We start from the raw sequence: 18045 nt of genomic DNA, 5'->3' as shown, positions 1-18045 counted from the left end.
CAGTGTTTCTGTCCACGGCTGACATGTCTGTGTTCCTAGAGTCTGAAGTCGGTATGTTCATCTTCTGTACCACATGCCCCAAGTAGGCCAGGCCCTTCAGAGTGATAGATTATGCTTGGCAGATTATTATTTGGAGATGTTCACTGAAGATTTCCCTCCACGGCTTGTATCGTAAGAAGCCATTGATCAGGTGAAGATGGCAGGCAGCCTGGACTTGAAAGTGACCCCTTGTTGAGCAGGTAGGCAAATCCATTTTCGGTGTGGGTCATAGCTTTGCAGTAAGAGGGTTTAGCAGCAGGCATGGGCTGAGTACAAATTATCCCCAGACCCACCCTGCCTAGACAGCAATGCATGAGTCCTCTAGACCTTGCTGAGGCCAAGAGATCTTGTATTTACAGAATCAACTTCCCATTCCTTGAAGAAATGGCTAAGTTCCTTACAGAAATTGCACGCTGGTTCATTGTTGTGGGAATATTCCTTGTGTTTGAAGAGACTAGGACTTTTATTGAGACTCACAATGGAGTTACTAATACAGCCTGAGGTTGCTTAAACCTTCAAGATGTCTATCCTGCTGTGAACTCAGCCTGTTTAACTTGTCTTTAGGAGACGTGTCACAACCAACCCCACTTACCTTGGAGTTCCCATGTAATCCACTTTTATAACCTAAACTAGTACACTGTTGAAATAAGAGTGGTGGGCTGCGTCCCCGGCACCCGGCCGCCCACATGGCTAGCTCGGGCTGCTTCCTGCCACCCGGCTAGCTTTACCCAAAATAATTACACCAAAACTGTATTCTTTTAAACACCGCTTGGCCCATTTCTATCTAGCCTCTTCTAGGCTAGCTCTCGCACCTGGACTAGCCCATTTCTAATAATCTGCTGTAGCCCACGAGCTGGCTTACCAGGAATGATCTTAACCTGCGTCTGCCTGGAGTGGGAGAATCATGGCGACTCCCTGACTCAGCTTCTTTCTCCCAGCCTTCTGTTCTGTTTACTCCTCCCACCTATGTTTTAACATATGAGGGCCAAGCAGTTTCTTTATTGCTTAACCAAAGAAATCAACAGATTGATATATGACACTCCCACATCAGTACACAGCTGTGATCTTAGGTTGTCTGGCCTTTCATTCCCCAGACCCAGAGAGCAATGTGTGTGTGTTTGTATGTGTGCTGTGATAGTCACTTGCTGATAACTGGAGCAGGTCAAAAGTGAACCTTATAAAACAGACATCTATCTGGAAGTGGCATCCAGATACTGCTTGATACATTTGCAGCGTGGTGGTTATCTGGGTAAATTGGAGTAAATAAGTTAATCCCTTACAAAGCCCTGCTAAAGATTTCTATAAAGCAGTGCACATTCCTTCATCATGTGACACTTCCTGTGCTATTCAGATACACAGAGAGCAAAGCCCTTTGCTCTGAACAGACAGATAGGGCGGAAATCACAAGCTAGAGAGAGGTGGAAGACACAGGGAGAACGGTGAAAAATTCAAGCCTGGACTCCCTCTTGGTCAATCTTCCTTAATGTGATGCAGACACATCTTGGCGGCTCCAAGTTTATCACAAGCATATTTAACTGACTTGAAACAGAAGTCACATGACCTAAATAAATGAATCAACGACCCGGGAAGGCTCATTATTATTTCTGGTTCTCAAAATGTTGCTTGCTACTGTCCACTATATATGCATTACTCGAGGGGCTGTAGTAATTCGTGATGTACCTAGAGCCACAAATGGAATAGTCAAGCTGAGCATTCAGAAAATGAGATGGGCGCCTGTGTGATACTGTTCTCTGAGTCTGTCTGTAAGAAGGGAAAGGTTTTGAGGAACTTGAATTTGACACAGGTGGGCAGATCTCTAGAAAATTAAAGGAAGAGCTATGGTAGCTATTAAAGGCAAACCAAACTAAGCCAAGCCAAGCCAAACACAAAGGCAAACCCAGCAGAACCCACCTCAAACCACCTAACCGTTTAGTCCCAATCAAGGTTTGAGGGATGATTGCATTATCATCGGTATCCCACTAGGTGGCACTGCTAATCTACACTTGCATGCTTGAACCGGTTTCTATGGTAACAAGCTCACAAATTTATGGGCGAGAGTTGGCCTTGTCTTCTGGCCCCGGTGCGTGTGTGTTTGTGTGTGTGTGTGTGTGTGTGTGTGTGTGTGTGTGTGTAGGAGTTTTCGATTGTTCAGAAGCCTGATTTGTGCACAAGGGACTGTTGATTTACAGCTGTCAGAGAATCAAGTAAACATTATCATACTGAGTGAGGTAATAAGGAAGGGAGAGCAGAGAACTCCTCACTGTTCCTAGCGCAGTAACAAACAGCCTTCACCTGGTGGCTCTAACTGTGTGATGTTTTTGATGCATGCGGCCAGGTAGCGGCTCTAAAGCACACTAGGAGCCGGGGAGTCTGCGCTCTGCGTTCGCTCTTGAGTGAGAAGCATTGCCGGAGGAGCTCAGTCTGGGAGAAGCCATGGCGGCTTGCACTGTCAGCGTGTTAGGGAGGTAATGCTAGGAACCGTTACCTCTGCCCACACATCTGGTTCTACCCATTGCTGTACGTGTTCCTCTCTTGGAAGCGTGCATCCCACGCTCTCCGGAGAATGTGCGTTTCTGGAATATGATGCTGTTAGCACGGCTCTCACTCTTAATCAAACGTCCGCCCTCTGATCTTTCAAAGCAGGCTTTTCTCTGCAGGTGCTGGATACTTCACACCTGGACGTTGCTGTTTGGGATTCTAGATCTAGTAAGGAGTACTTCTCGTATGCACAAGAATTCTGAGGCGCGGTGACTGGGGGTGGCGGTAGGGGGAGGGGAGAGTGACCAGTGGAGTAAAAGCATCCATTAGGGATCTCGTTTCTTGACTGCAAGGGAGCTTGTGGACGCTCCTTCTTCGTGGACCCTAATGGAGCCCTGGGCCCCAGTTTGGAACCAGATCAACACACTCAATGCCACATGGGTAGTAGCAGGGGCTGGAGGAGGTCCATTGAGGTTTGGGAATTTGTACTGTTTGCTTTTTGGGAATTCTGGTCTATGCACTCATCTGAAACAGAGTTTACTTTTAGCCCTCTCAGAGAAAAGAGAAAAAGAGGATGGAAATGAAAGATTTTTTTACAATGATTTTTTTTTTTTTACAATTTTTTAACCCCTATCATTGGAGTTTCACCTGAATGACTATTAGCGATAGTTTCTAGAAGGGTTTAAAAATTGAAGATATTTTGAAATAACTTCAGAATTACAGAAAATTTAGAAGAGTACAAAGCTTGCCACGTATTCTTTCCTGCCATGTTAAAAGTTTGCCTTTCATCATGGTGCAGGTAATTTTTCATCTATTTAAAATTTTCTTTTTTTTGAAACAGTGTCTTCCTATGTATCCCTGGCTTTTTGTAATGACCACCTTCTTGCTTCTGCTTCTTTAAGTCCTGGGGATAGAGGAGTGGGCCACCTTGCATGGTTTATTTATTTATTTATTTATTTATTTATTATGTATACAATGTTCTGTCTGTGTGTCTGCCTGCAGGCCAGAAGAGGGCACTAGACCTCATTACAGATGGTTGTGAGCCACCATATGGTTGCTGGGAATTGAACTTAGGACCTTTGGAAGAGCAGGCAATGCTCTTAACCACTGAGCCATTTCTCCAGCCCCTGGTTCATTTTTTAAAAAAAAGGTCTTTTTAATATAATATGGCATCTCCTTGTGTCTAACTATTTCAATCACACATTGTTAAAAACACAAGAAAATCTCCCATAGGACCACATTGCAGTTATCAAAGGCAGGGAATTGGGCTGGGAAAGCTCTCTGCTAGCAATGGGCTTGCTGTGCAGGCGTGAGGGCCTGAGTCTGTGCCTCAGAATCTGGGCAGAGGATGGGCATGGTGGTGTATGCTAATAACCCCTTTGCAAGAGGTGGAGACAGATAGATTCCTGGGATGCACTAGCCAGCCAGCTCTACTTGAATCAGGGAGCTCCAGGCCAGTGAGAGAGCCTGTCTTAAAAAACCAAGAGGGCAGCTCCTGAATAATGACACTTAAGGTTGACCTCTGGCCTCTACACACCTGCACACATATACAGCCACCTCATGTGCACCTGCACACATGCAAACAGACACATCTACATACACATACACACATGCAGAAAAGCAGGAAGCCAACCCCATACTTGAATCAGTGAGAACTATTCAAATGTCATCAGTGGCTCCAGGACTGTGTTTTACAGCACGGAGAAAATATTTTCATCGCTGCAGAGCCAACTCAGAATCCCACTGTATTTACTTGCCGTATTCACTTTGTCCCCCTAGACCTCGGAGCCTCTTGCACGGTAGGCAAGAGCTCTATCTGACCTCTGCTGCAGCCCCAAGGCTGTTTCTCAAACGGCCATTAGGGCTGGTAAGGGAAAACATGCAAATCCACACACACTTGGATGCAACCGTGTGACATGAGAAAGGCTGTTGACGTCTGAGCATCAGCATTAGCGTCAGAGGCATGATACATGGTAAGAGCCAGGCGGTGGTGGCGCACGCCTTTAATCCCAGCACTTGGGAGGCAGAGGCAGGTGGATCTCTGTGATTTCAAGGCCAGACTCATGCACACAGTTAGTTGCAGTATAGCCAAGATTACCCAGAAAAGAAAAAATAAAGGTACAAGATCAGACCTACATGACATGACGAGTTTGGTCAGTAAAGCTGGGCAGGGTGTAGACTCATCGGTAAAAGGGCTCCTTTAGCATATTTTTATTTCCTTTGCTTTGGCACCATGGTGGCTTAAATAAAAATTTAAAGGTGGTAATTCATGATGTTAACTTCAGAAACCATTACAAATACCTAGACGCTTTTATACCTTTCCTGAAGAGTTAAACTTGTTCTTTCGGGGAAAGCTGTGTATTTGCATGCAGTCGTCCTACGTGCAAACGAGAGAGCTCATATCCACTTACCCGTGTTCCCTCCATGATGATATCTTGCAAAAGAATTAGCATGATGTCACAGTTGCAGCTCTGACACTGATGCCAACGGATGCAGGGCATGTGCCGTGTCCATATACGTCCTTCTTTCACCCAAACCCTCTTTGCCCCTGGAAACCCCCCCCCCCCGATTCGTTCTACAGGCTTATAACTTAGTTCTTTCATGTATTTATATGTAGCTTTGATTATGATTACATACTAGATGTAGTATGTAAGCTTTTGAGGTTGTGCCTTTCCTCCAGGCTTTATTGTCTGGAGTCTTATGCTGTCAGTTGTGGGCTTGCTTTAGGAAACATCACTTCTAGGGTGTGTGTGTATGTGGTGAGGAAGGACAGTGGGGGAGTGAGTGGCAACAGAAAATGGCACACTATGAAGATTCTATAATGAAGCTCATTGCTTTGTATGCTTACTTCAACTGAATAAGAACATGCTATTGAGTAGCATTTTACAAGCATGGATGTGCCAAGGTTTATAGCTTCCTTTTTGGAGCCCAGTTTACTTGGCAACACACCAGGATTGCCCAAACTTCAGCCCAGAAAGTGATCGGGGGGACTGGAGAGATGTCTCAGCGGTTAGGAGCATTTGCTGCTCTTCCAGATGACCCAGGTTTGGTTTGCAGCACAGACATGGTGGCCCACAGCCATCTGTAACTCCCCTGAAGACTAGATCCTCAGTTGGCCTTGACAGAAAAAAAAGGTTAATTTTGGCTATTTATGGTGCACATTCATACACATAAAATAAATATGAAAGAATACGTGCAAAACTCAAGGAAGAAGATGCTTGAAAAGCTTTCACTGTGGAGGTGTATAGATGACTAGATTTTAGTATTTCTTTAATAATGAAATAAGCGGAACATGAAATATTCTTCCAGGAAGAAAATGAGAGAGGTGAGTAGCTCCCAGCAGTCACCGGGGCATCACCGTGGAGTGGTATCACTAACGGTGCATCTTGCCGATGGCTGTTTTGTCAAAGTTCCCAATTATATTATATTAAAAATTATATTAAATTAAGAAAAGATAAATAATAAGTGAAGACTCATTTGGCCAAAGTTCACAAGTCCGACATCTTAGGTTTTGTACATTTTTATAATTTATACTTTGCATTTCTTTTAGTTAGAGCATGGGAACTAAGAAGAAGGCTATAAAGCCCAGATGTAAGTGGCTGTAAAGGAAGTTGCAGGGGGTTGTTTAATAATCACGTAAGAAACCCGAGTTCTGCAGTTCCAGGACACTTAGCACTCCAGTGAATAAATAAAATATGTAGGACAGTTTCACTCTTCCTTCCAAATCCCTATACAGGTTGGTCGCTTGAATCGAGCCCCACACTTTATTTTTAAAAATTAAATTCATAGGAGGAAAATGGGAGGTCACTTTCTTTGGGTTTACAGGGAAGCACTCTCCATCCCTTGATGGAGAATAAGAATTTGCGACTTCTAGGGCCATTTAACATCCGACAGGACAGACATAGAGGGTAATGGAAGCAAACATATCACGGGGATGGGTTTGGAGACATTTTGCTTTGGGACCTTCGGGGACACCGTAGGGGTCAAGTTTTACGAAGCTGTAGGTAACTTCACTGTAGGTAGTCACCCACTCAAACCACAAGCTGGTTTCAACGATCCTTTTTCCTTCTGTCATTGGAATCCTGATCGCGGCACGTTATTTTCGTTATGAGAATGCACCTAGGTGTTGGTTCTGAGACCTTTCTTCCATCCTGGGAGGAACTAGAGCCACCGCCTGGCAATGGCGCGCGTTAAATTAGAGGCCTGGGACACTGAAAACCTTTCTACTCTTCGATTTCTTCCTCATCTGTGAACAACGCGGTAGCCACCGGCAGGATAAATGGCTTGGTACACATATGCCAGCTTGTTCTAGTCTTTTGCATGTACTCCATGCTGAGTCGAGGGGCGCAGCCCTTCGCTGTGTCCAGCCCTGCTTCCCGCAGAGCATGCTTGACAGGTGGTCATATCTTCTCCTGGGAGCCATCAGGCATCCAGAGTGCCTGTGGGGACAGAGATAGGCAGGCTGGCCTCTTGCTGTATCTCTCAGTCAGACATCCAGGCCGCTGGGTTATTCTGCTTTGGCCCCCAGTTTACACTCTGCTTAGATGGGATTCTCTGTACTGTTTTGAGCTCCAAGTCCGGGATACACTCTAAACTTTCCCCACAGGGCCCCATCAGGCCGTGAACCCAGACATCAAGCCTTCAGTACCGTGACAGTTCTAGATTGACCTCTAGGGGGCAGCATCGCCTCACTCCTAATTCGGGCCTTCCCTGGGTGTGGCTGCACTTAGCGCCCCAGGCTCTGCAGACAGTTGGAGCAGCTTTCAACAAACTGCGCTTTCCTCAGGGTGACAGCTGCACTCCCAGCTGCTTCCACCGCTGTGGTTAATCTTTTCCGTCTCTGCCACCCCAGATCAGACATGCCGTTCCGCCTCAGAGTCGGGGGTTGCCTCCTTAGACAGCTCTGGGTCTGAGAACCTTGGCCATACTCTTGAGTTTCATTGCATTAGAAAACAAACAAGTTGTCTCTTCATTTTAAGCTTGTGAGGGGAACGCGTGTGTTTTCTACTCTTTTGAGCTATCACTGTCCCTGCTAGAAGGCCTCCTACCCTCAAACAGCAGGTGGCTTGGGACAGACAGGGGATCTGCCTGTTTGTTGATGTTGGGGGGGGGGGCAGGACAAGGGATAGGAGTGGACCCAGTGGCTGCTTCATCCCTAGGAGTTCCTCCGGATACCCCATTGTTCCTCAGCCCTCAGCAGCACAGAGGTTCCCAAGCACCCTTCTGTTAAGACCCCTTCCCAACATCCTGCTTATCGCAGAGATCATGGTGGATAGCATGGGTCTTACTGATCTCATTGGTCAGGGACTGGAACAGCCAGTACTTCCCTCATGGCCTTTTCAAAGCTGAAGGGCTAAGAGGAAAGTCAAATCCAGATGTGGAGCATATACCAGGTGTCTCAGCTACTCGGATCCCTTTAACCTAGGGGGCCTAAGACCTGCTTGTACAGCATAGATAGGTAGGCCTTGTCTCAAATAAATAAAAAGACAAACAAATGATTAACTACACACAGAGTCAGAGGCAGTTAAGACTGGGGAGACTTCAGAGCCGATCTGTTGTTACTCCTTTAGAGAACCCCATGCCTTAGGGGTAACCAGGCTGATGAGGTCTCAGTGTGACACAGCACAGCTCTAAGGAACGGCTGGATGGATGTTTTCTGTCAATCATGGTGGTGCTCAACATCCTGAGGTCCTGTGCAAACTGCTGATGACAACAGGGGGGATGAGGAGGTCACTGTAAGTAAGTAAGACTGAGATGGCTGCTCTTTTCCAGCCTCTTCCCTTCCTCCATTCTTCCCAGATCCAGAAGGTTGAGCTGTTGCTCCTTCCGGTTTACCACCTCTCCTGACGTCCTTCCCGTTCTGACTGACTCCGGCTGCCAGATACCCACAGTCCTTTGAGACACAATACGGATCCTCCCTTTGTCTTCTATAGGGCCCCCATCTCTGGTCACCCACCTCCTCTCCCTGGCTCCTGATTCTCCTCCTCCCTCTTCCTAGTCAGTCTCTCAGGTTCACTCTGGAACCGCCCATTTTCAGCCCTCTAATAATTAGCTTTCAGATGTTTCTCTAGGGTCACCTGATGTCTGTCATATGACACACCACAGGTTAAAACTCGCCTCCTGCTCCATAATGTCAACCAGAACAATCCTCTCTTAGATTCTGGGGATAGAACCTATGTCCCTTTATCATCTCTGTCAGGAAGTAGCCAATGAGAGAATACTTTGCCTCTCTTCTTTTTTTTTTTTAATCTGTCTCCAGGATCTGAAGGGTTAATGACCTAAGAGTCTCAGGTGGACTGAGAAACTCTGGGCAGGAACACTGACTTTACTGACAACACCAGTGAGCTGTTAGGGACCAGGATGCTGCCATCTTGTCTTAGCCAGGGTTACTATTACTGTGAAGAGACACCATGATCAAGGCAACTCTAATAAAGAAAACATTGAATTGAGGTGGCTTGCTTGCAGTTTCAGAGGTTCAGTCCATTTGTGATCAATGACGGGGAGCATGGCGGTGTACCGGCAGATGTGGTGCTGGAGCTAAGAGTCCTACGTCTTCACTCAGAGGCCACAGGAGGCCAGCACCACTGTCACAGTGAGGGACGCCTGACAACAAGACCTCAAAGCCTGCCCTCACAGTGACTGTCACTGTCTTTGTGACAACACCAATCTGTTGCTCCACGAGACTCATGAAAAGCAGTGTTCCGGTCCTCTCTCCATGCACACATCGTGAAGAGGCCTCTGCTTGTGGGCGTGTTTTTGGGTGATCATTTTGCTTTCTGTGACCAAGGAGAGCATGTTTCTGGGAAAAGGAGAGGCGGTGAGTGGTATTTTTTTTTTTTAACAGATTTAATTCACTTTTATTTTCCTTGTATAAAAACCCTTATGTGGTGGCCACAGCTGGAGCCTGGGTCCTCTGAACAGAGCCTCTGGTGTGGGTTTTCACAAGATGGTCAGTGAATTCCTGATAAGGAGACTTGGTGAACACAGTCTCTTTCCAGAGGTCGGGGGTCAGGTAGCTGTAGGTCTTAGAGATGGCATCAAAGGTGGCCTTGGCAAAGTTGCCCAGAGTGGCAGTACAGCCCCTGGCTGATGTGTAGCAGTCATCAATGCCAGCCATCATCAGTAGCTTCTTGGGCACAGGAGCGGAGACTATGCCAGTGCCTCTGGGGGCAGGGATGAGACGCACCAGCACAGAACCACAGTGGCCTGTCGCTTTGCAAGGGACAGTGTGGGGTTTGCCAATCTTGTTCCCCCCAGTAGCCTCTCCGCACAGGGACAATGGAAAGCTTGGCCAAGAGATGGCCCCTTGGATGGCAGTGGCTACCTCCTTGGAGCACTTGACACTGAGACTTACGTGACCATTGTAGTCCCCAATAGCGACAAAAAGCCTTGAACCTGGTCCGCTGCCCTGCCCTAGTCTGCTTCTGCACCGGCATGATCTTCAGAACCTCATCCTTTAAGGAAGCTCCCAGGAAAAAGTCAATAATCTCAGATTACTTAATGGGCAGGGAGAACAGGTAGATCTCCTCTAGGGACTTGACTTTCATGTCCTTAACCAGGTGGCCCAGCTTGGTGATGGGAATCCACTCCTTGTCTTCAGCTTTACCTCCTGGAGCCCCGCAGCCTCGGCCTCAGCCACGGCCTTGACCACGGCTTCAGCCCCTCAGACCGCTGCCAAATCCTCCGTGGAAATTGCCACGGCATCCTAATCCGGCCCCCGGGTCCTCAGGGCCCTCCCGCTGCACCGGCGTCATCGTCATTTGGTGTTTTCCAGAAGAAGAAGAAGAAGAAGAAGAAGAAGAAGCAGCAGCAGCAGCAGCAGCAGCAGCAGCAGCAGCAGCAGCAGCAGCAGCAGTAGCAGCAGCAGCAGCGGTGAGTGGTATTTCAAGGCAGAGGAATTGCAAAAGGTACCCACTTGAAGGCATAAGTCACAAACAATCCCACAGCAGTTTGGAATTATGATTAATAGAATGGTTATTTATTTAAAGGGAAAAAAAAACTTACAGATCACCGCGTCCCAGACAACAGCCCTCTGTGTGGTCAGGAAAGGAGTCTAGTAGCCTGAAGTGGAGCTGGAAGAACACGGCAGCTGCTGCTTCTTAAAGCTAACGAGACCACGCCCAAGTGGGCTGGTATCTTAAAGTCTATTGGCTGAAGGTGCGCAAGGTGCGCTCCCGCAGCAACCACTCAGATGAACAGTGAAAGTTTCCCCGCTCCACTGGGCTAAGAGGCACAAGCTCGCCCAGAAGACCTGGCCGTACCTCAGCTCCATGATAAGGTTTCTGCAGCTCTGAGAAAGGAAGGTGTGAACCGTTCAAGTCCCCGTGACAGGCGTGAGGGAGGCCCGAAGGAGCCACAAGATAAAGAGGGTAGAGGTTAGTTCTCCAAAGAGGAACTGTCCTGTTGTTCCTCAGCACTGAAACAGATGGACGTCCTGTGAGCAAGGTTAGTGTGACCTTTGCACTTGGGAAAGATAGGCTTCGGTTTTTTAGCTGAACCTCTCTCTAAATGGTCGGATCAAGAACTAACACCCAGCCAAGTCTGTGTGGCAACATTCTGTCTCTGGAACCCCAGGCCCCAGATCTCCTTCAGGATCCCTTGTTGGTTTCTTCCTTCGGCCTGAGTGCTGAGGGCAGATTCTACCTGCATACATACACCCAAGGCCTTGGCAAGGCAGGGAGGGGTGAATGGGAGTAGTGGCTGCTGATGGACGGAGGAAGGAGAGCTCGGGTGTGTGGGGTGGGGGACTCATATGCACCTGAGGCCTGGGGGTGACTGAGTGGCGATTTCAGGTAGAAGGTCACAGTGGATGTGTGGTATGTCCACCTGCATCGGAGGCACCTTGGGGGGTAAGGTGGAACCTGAAGCCGGGCGGTGGTGGCACATGCCTTTAGGCAGAGGCAGGCGGATCTCTGTGAGTTCGAGCTACGGAGAAACCATGTCTCGAAAATCAAAAAAAAAAAAAAAAAAAAAAAAAAAGAACAGGGGAGGGCTGGTGCTCAAGCCTGGAGAACTGACATGCAGGGCTGGGATTCAGCTCCCTTTATGCTGCCTCATGACCCTAAAGAACATGACAGAGTATCTGAATGTCAACGCTACGCTTCTAGGCCAAGTGAAGGTTGGTTGTCAAGGTACGAGGATATGACTTAATAGTTTATCGATTTGATTCTATTTAAAAAATGTTTATTTTTACTTTATGTGTCTGGATGCTTTGCCTGTGTCTGTGTATGTGCACATACATGCCTGGTACCTGCGGAGGCTAGAACGAGGATTCTAGATGCCCTAGAATTGGGGTTGCAGAACTGCCATGTAGGTACTGGGAACCAGACCTAGGTCCTCAACAAGAACAGCCAGTTCTCTCTCTTTTTAAAAAAATTGATCCTTTAAAAAAAAAAAAAGATTTACTTATTATGTATACAGGTTCTGCCTGCATACATGACTGTAGACCAGAGAGGGCACCAGATCTCATTCAGATGGTTGTGGGCCAGCATGTGATGGTTGGGAATAGAACCTTTGGAAGAGCAGCCAGTGCTCTTAACCACTGAGCCATCCTCCAGCCCCTTGGTTTTAATTTTTAGATATATGTGTGTTGGAAGATGGTAGGTATTCTGTTTGATCCCTCATTCTAGGTACTGTGTGCTAGGGATGGGCTTAGGTAAAACCAATACACATGTCTTTGTTAGTTTGGGCTGCTGTGGTAGACTTAAACTGGGTGGTTTAAACACCAGCCATTTATTGCTCAGATTCTCGAGTCTGGAAGACTATGGTACCAGTAGATCTGGAATCTGCAGAGGGCCTAGTTTCTGATCTCTAGATGGCCTCTTGTTACTGTGTCCTCATGTGAGGAAAGAAGAGAGAGAGGCAAGGTCTCTTGCATCTCTCCTCACAAGAGACTGATTCCATCCACTAGAGCAGGGCCATCATACCTTCATTACTTCTGGTTCCACTGGGGACCAGGTTTTCAGCACCCATATTGTGGGGAGAAGCAGGCCTATGGCCTATGGCAGGACATGATGAGCTGGAGCTTGCTATAATGATCAAAATGGAGATGAAGAGTTGTGTGGGTGATGCCAAGTTCCAGAATGAGTTTTGAAAGGCTTCTGGAAGGAAAACCCGGAAGGAACCTTGGCTATAGATCCCCAGTATTCCTGCTGCTTGACTGGGCTTCAAAAAACCATGGTGTTAGCCAAATGTTTCTCTCCGACACCAACCCTTCAAAGTCATTCTTGTGGAGAATGATAACATTTATGAGTATTAATTTTTTTGAGAGTTTTATACAACGTATTTTGATTGCACTTATTGCCATCACCCCTCTTAACTCCTCCCAGAACCACCTCCACCTCTCCAACTCCTCCTCCCAACTTCTCTTGTCTGTTTTTAACCCACTCAGTCCAGTTTGTGCTGCCTTTGCACTCCCTGGCGTGGGGCCATCCTAGAGAGCATGACCGACCTACAGGGGCTATACCTGTGAAGAAAACTGACTCCCCCTCCCACAGAAGCCATCGATCATCAATAGCTCATTAGAAAAGAGGGACTTAGAAGCCCCTCCTCACTCCATGCAGGAATATTGACTAGAATATTGTGTGAGTCTTGTGTGGCAACCCCACCTGCTGTGAGTTCCTGAGGGCAGAGGTCTTGTTACATCCAAAAGACAGTGTTTTGCTCTGGTCTCCCTGGACCTCTATTTACTTATTTATATAATTAAAATTTTTATTGATATTTATTGAGCTCTACATTTTTCTCTGCTCCCCTCCCTGCCTCTCCTCTACCCTTCAGCCCTCTCCAGTGATCCCCATGCTCCCAATTTACTCAGGAGATCTTGTCTTTTCCTACGTCCCATGTAGATTAGATCCATGTATGTCTCTTAGGTTCTTCATTGTTGTCTAGGTTCTCTGGGATTGTGCTTTGTAGGCTGGTTTTCTTAGCTTGATGTTTAAAAACCACTTATGAGTGAGTACATATGATATTGTCTTTTTTGGGTCTGGGGGTGGTTACCTAACTCAATATGATGTTTTCTAGTTCTATCCATTTGCCTGCAAATTTCAAGATGTTGTTATTTTTTTCTGCTGTGTAGTACTCCATTGTGTAAATGTACCACGTTTTTCTTATCCATTCTTTGGCCAAGGGGCATTTAGGTTATTTCCAGGTCCTGGCTATGACAAACAATGCTGCTATAAACATAGTTGAGCACATGTCCTTGTGGCATGATTGAGCATCCTTTGGATATATACCCAAAAGTGGTATTGCTGGTTCTTGAGGAAGGTTGTTTCCTAATTTTTTGAGAAATCACCATACTGATATTCAAAGGGGCTGTACCAGCTTGCATTCCCACCAGCAATGCAGGAGAGTTCCCTTTCCCCCACAACCTCTCCAGCATAAGTTGTCATCAGTGTTTTTGATCTTGGCCCTTCTTACAGGTGTAAGATGGAATCTCAGAGTTGTTTTGATTTGCATTTCTCTGATGACTAAGGATGTTGAGCATTTCCTTAAGTGTCTTTCAGCCATTTTAGATTCCTCTGTTGAGAGTTCTCTGTTTAGGTCTGTACTCCATTTTTTTTTATTGGATTATTATTATTTTTTTGATGACCAATTTCTTGAGTTCTTTGTATCCTCCAGAGTAATGTCACATTCAGAGATTCCAGGTGGGTGTAAACTTTTGAGGGATAGTTCTACCCTTGACAGGCTGTAATGTGCCCCTTGGAGGAACTTGGCTGTGTATTCTTAGAGATACCCTCAGACACAGAAATGCAGAGTTGGTGGAGGGGGATGGAGAGATACAGAGCAGACTGTATTGACAGCTGAATACCTGCCAGGTGCTCATTACTTACCAATGCCTTGAATCTCTGGTTTGCTAAGGTATGATATGACCATAGCCAGATCTGACCTGCTGCATCAGCACAGCTAGGAACCTGTCAGAAACGCACATTCTCTGGCCACCTGAGGCCAGAAACAGAGCAATATTTTAATTTTATTTTTTTTTATTATTTTGGTCTTTTGAGACAAGTTTTTTCTATATTGTCCTGGCTGTCCTAGAACTTGATTGCCTTGGCCTTGAAATCACAGAGATCTACTAACCTCTGCCTCCTGAGTGCTGGGATCAAAGGTGTGTAGCACTGTATCTGGATAGTAATCTGTTTTTTTAATATTAATTTTTAATACAAAGTTATCTAAGGCTATTTTCATGCAAGTATATAATGTACTGTGAATGTATTCTGTGTTTCATGTTTCTTTTTCCTACCTTCTCCCATCTAGTCTCCTTTATTCTAGATAATTCTGCCTTTTATTTTATGTCATCATATATATATGATTCTATATACCTATAAAGTTTAAGTCCCACAAATGAGAAAAATGTGGTATTTATCTTTCTGGTACTGACTTAATTTGCTAAATATGATAAATTCTAGTCGCATCTATTTTTCTGAAAAAGGCATAACATCATCCTTTATGGCTGAAAACAATTCTGCTGTGTGTGTGTGTGTGTGTGTGTGTGTGAATCATGCTTCTCTATCCGTCCCTCTGTTGATGGGCACCTGGGCTGGTTCCGTACTCAGCTGTTGTGAATGGAGTTGAGACAAACACTGGTCTGCAGCTGTCTCTGTGATGTCCTGACTTGGAGCCCTTTAGGTGAATATGCTCGATCTATGTTTAGTTTTTTGAGAAACCTCTATACTGATTACTAAAGCACCTGGACTAATTTACATTCCCCTCAGCAGCATATAAGAGTCCCTTCCTGTCTCCATCTTTCACAGTATTTGTTGCTATTTGTATTCTCAGTGTTTACCACTCTTACTGGTATAAGGAGGCTCCTAAATGTAGTTTTAATTGAATTTCTTGGATGCCAACAACCCCTTTCACCTTCCAGATCATTCTTGCTCTCTTAAAGCATTGCGAATACTCCATTTCAGTGGTTCTCAGCCTATGGCTTGACATTCTTTTGGAGAATCACATATCAGATATTTCCATTACATTTCATAACAGTAGCAAAATTACAGGTATGAAGTAGTGACAAAATGATCTTACGATTGGGGGTCACCACAACGTGAGGAACTGTATTAAAGGGTTGCAGAATTAAGAAGGTTGAGAAGCACTGCTAAGCAGTATTAGGTTTGTTATCATCTCCTTTCTCACGAGGAGTCTTTGGGAGCCAACTTGTTCAAACCGGCTCATGCAGGAAGTGGCACCTTGAGGCTGAAATTCGCATGGATCTCTATTCAGCCACACTGATCACATCTATCCTTCATGGAGAAACAAAGACTGGGATTTTATGTCTAAATCTTTCAAGTTTTTCCTTTTGATGGAGAAGCCCACCCTCTGTCTTCTCACCATCTTGCAATCAAGGATGACCCTGCTGGACCTGCTCTCTAAGCTTTGCAGACAAACCAGAAGTTTGACAAGCTGGCATCAAAAGACCCAGTGTCATCTTTATGGACCTCTGTGAATAAGAAAACAACACTAACAAGTCAATATTATGTGCAAATGGCAGTAAAATCCCACTAAATGGCTTCCTGGCTCTAATTTTGTCGAGTAAAATCGATGGGAGTCCTGTTAGGCTCGGTAATTTTAAAGGCAAAGGACTCTGAGCATCCAGACAGGCTGTTGAAAGATGGAGGCCTTTACTCTGGAAGGAAGTCAGCATTAGTACTTAAGTCTCTAACCTCCAGCATGTCAGCCGCTCGTCTGTGCTGGGCAGCAGCATTTGGTGACCCTAAGTGTCTGGCTTCCACCGTCACTGAGATACAACAGCCACAAGATGGCAGTAACCACCAAAGCATCGCACACATCACAGGAGTAGGTTTTTAATTTTAGGGTGTCCAAATTACAGATCCATCTCTGTGTGATCTGGAAGAGACCATGAAAGATTTTCCTGCCCACTCTGTAGCCTGACCTGTCCACAGCAGAATCAGGATGAACAAACTGCTTCTCAGGTCTTCAGGGAACAGGTCCTCAAATCCCAGGAGCTGACTTGATTGATTTCATTTATTTACTTCGTACCTATCATCTCTACTCTTTATTCTGAAAAAAAAAAAATTAAACATGGAACCAAAATGCTTTCTTTTCACTGGAATTCATTAAATTCAACAGCTAGTCACATGTATTTCCTCCCTCCGGCTGTCTCTCTCTTGTTTAAAGATAACTTTGGACATCTTGACTCTTCCCTTCCACATCATTCAACACATGTAGCCCTGGTTGTCCTGGAACTCGCTCTGTAGCCTAGGCAGGCCTTAAACTCACAGAGATCCACCTGCCTCTGCATCCTGAGTGTGGGGATTAAAGATGTGTGCCATGATGCCAGGCTCAGACAATATATTTTGATCCTTTTTCCACTCCCCAATTTACTCCCAGGTCAGTTTTACTTTCTTACCTATGAAACTTTATGTCCTTTAACTGCTCTCTTAAAAAAAATTACAAGAAAGAAAACCCACAAGAAATATTTTCCTGTGTGAAAAAAACCCAAGAAACAAAAAACTCCCACAAAACCACAATAAAATCAAAACAAGCTAAAGACCAATAAGACAAAAAAGAAAGCTCAAACAAAGGAAAGTTAAGCAACCAGTCCACAGAAATACCTTGAGTTCATTTTGTGTAGGTCAACTGCCAACCACTACTGAGTATAGAGTTTACCCTGAAGTGTGGTTGATATCCCCAGTGTGACTCAATTGGAAAAAAAAAAAACAACTGATTTTTTCTGTTGCCAGTGGGCATCAATTACAAATAAATTATTGGTTAAGGGCAGAATCTTATGTCCACTTTCTCCTTTTAGTGTTGGGACCCTGTCTGGCTTGAGCCCGGGACCTTGCACAGCCTCTGTGAATTCATGTGTGTACTAGTTCTGTTGGGTCTGGAAGACACTGTTTCTTGGGATTTATCCTCTGGCTGTTACAATATTTCTGCCTCCTCTTTATATAGATCCCTGAGCCTTGAGGGGAGGGGTTTGATGTCTACTTTCCGTTTAGAATTAAGGGCTCCAAAATCTTTCCTTCTCTACACACTATGGAGTTGTGGGTCTCTGCGTTTGTCTATATCTACTGAAAGAAGCTTCTTTGACAAGGGTTGAGCAAGTCATCGATCTATGGGTACAGTAGTATGTCATTACAAGTCATTTCTATGTTCCTTTAGCACAATAATAGTATTAGGTTTTCCCCTAGTCCCATGGGCTGTCTGGTCTCATTTTCTTGGCTACTTTAGCAACGTCAGGTATAAATTCCGTATCTTAAATATAATCGAAAAGTAGTTGGAATTAATGAAAAGAGGCCGTGAATTTGAAAGAGAGCCAGGAGGAGGCGTATGATAGGGATTGGAGGAAGGAAAGGGAAGGGAGAAATGTAATTATATTAATCTCAAAAATAAAGAAAGAATAAAGGTGGTGCGTTACTCCTGTTAACAACTGTGCACTATTGTGCACTATTGTGCACGAGTGTGTCTTACAGGCAGGCCACTGTGTGGGGCTCAGGATTTGTATCTGGGTGGTACTGATGCTCACCTTTCTCCCCGAGCGGTGTGCAGAGTTCCCTCCAGTACTATGGGTGC

At 45.5% G+C, this 18045-nt stretch overlaps 1 pseudogene; it reads right to left on the bottom strand.

Moving 5' to 3' along the window:
- Nucleotides 1-9381: 9381 nt before the first annotated feature.
- LOC121450392 lies at nucleotides 9382-10271 on the bottom strand (annotated as a pseudogene).
- Between the last annotated feature and the right edge of the window lie 7774 nt (nucleotides 10272-18045).

The sequence above is a fragment of the Microtus oregoni genome, unplaced genomic scaffold (genome assembly GCF_018167655.1).
Source record: "Microtus oregoni isolate MIOR12 unplaced genomic scaffold, Mior012 000000F_ref0000247, whole genome shotgun sequence".
NCBI lineage: Eukaryota > Metazoa > Chordata > Mammalia > Rodentia > Cricetidae > Microtus > Microtus oregoni.
This window is presented reverse-complemented; position numbering and strand designations above follow the sequence as displayed.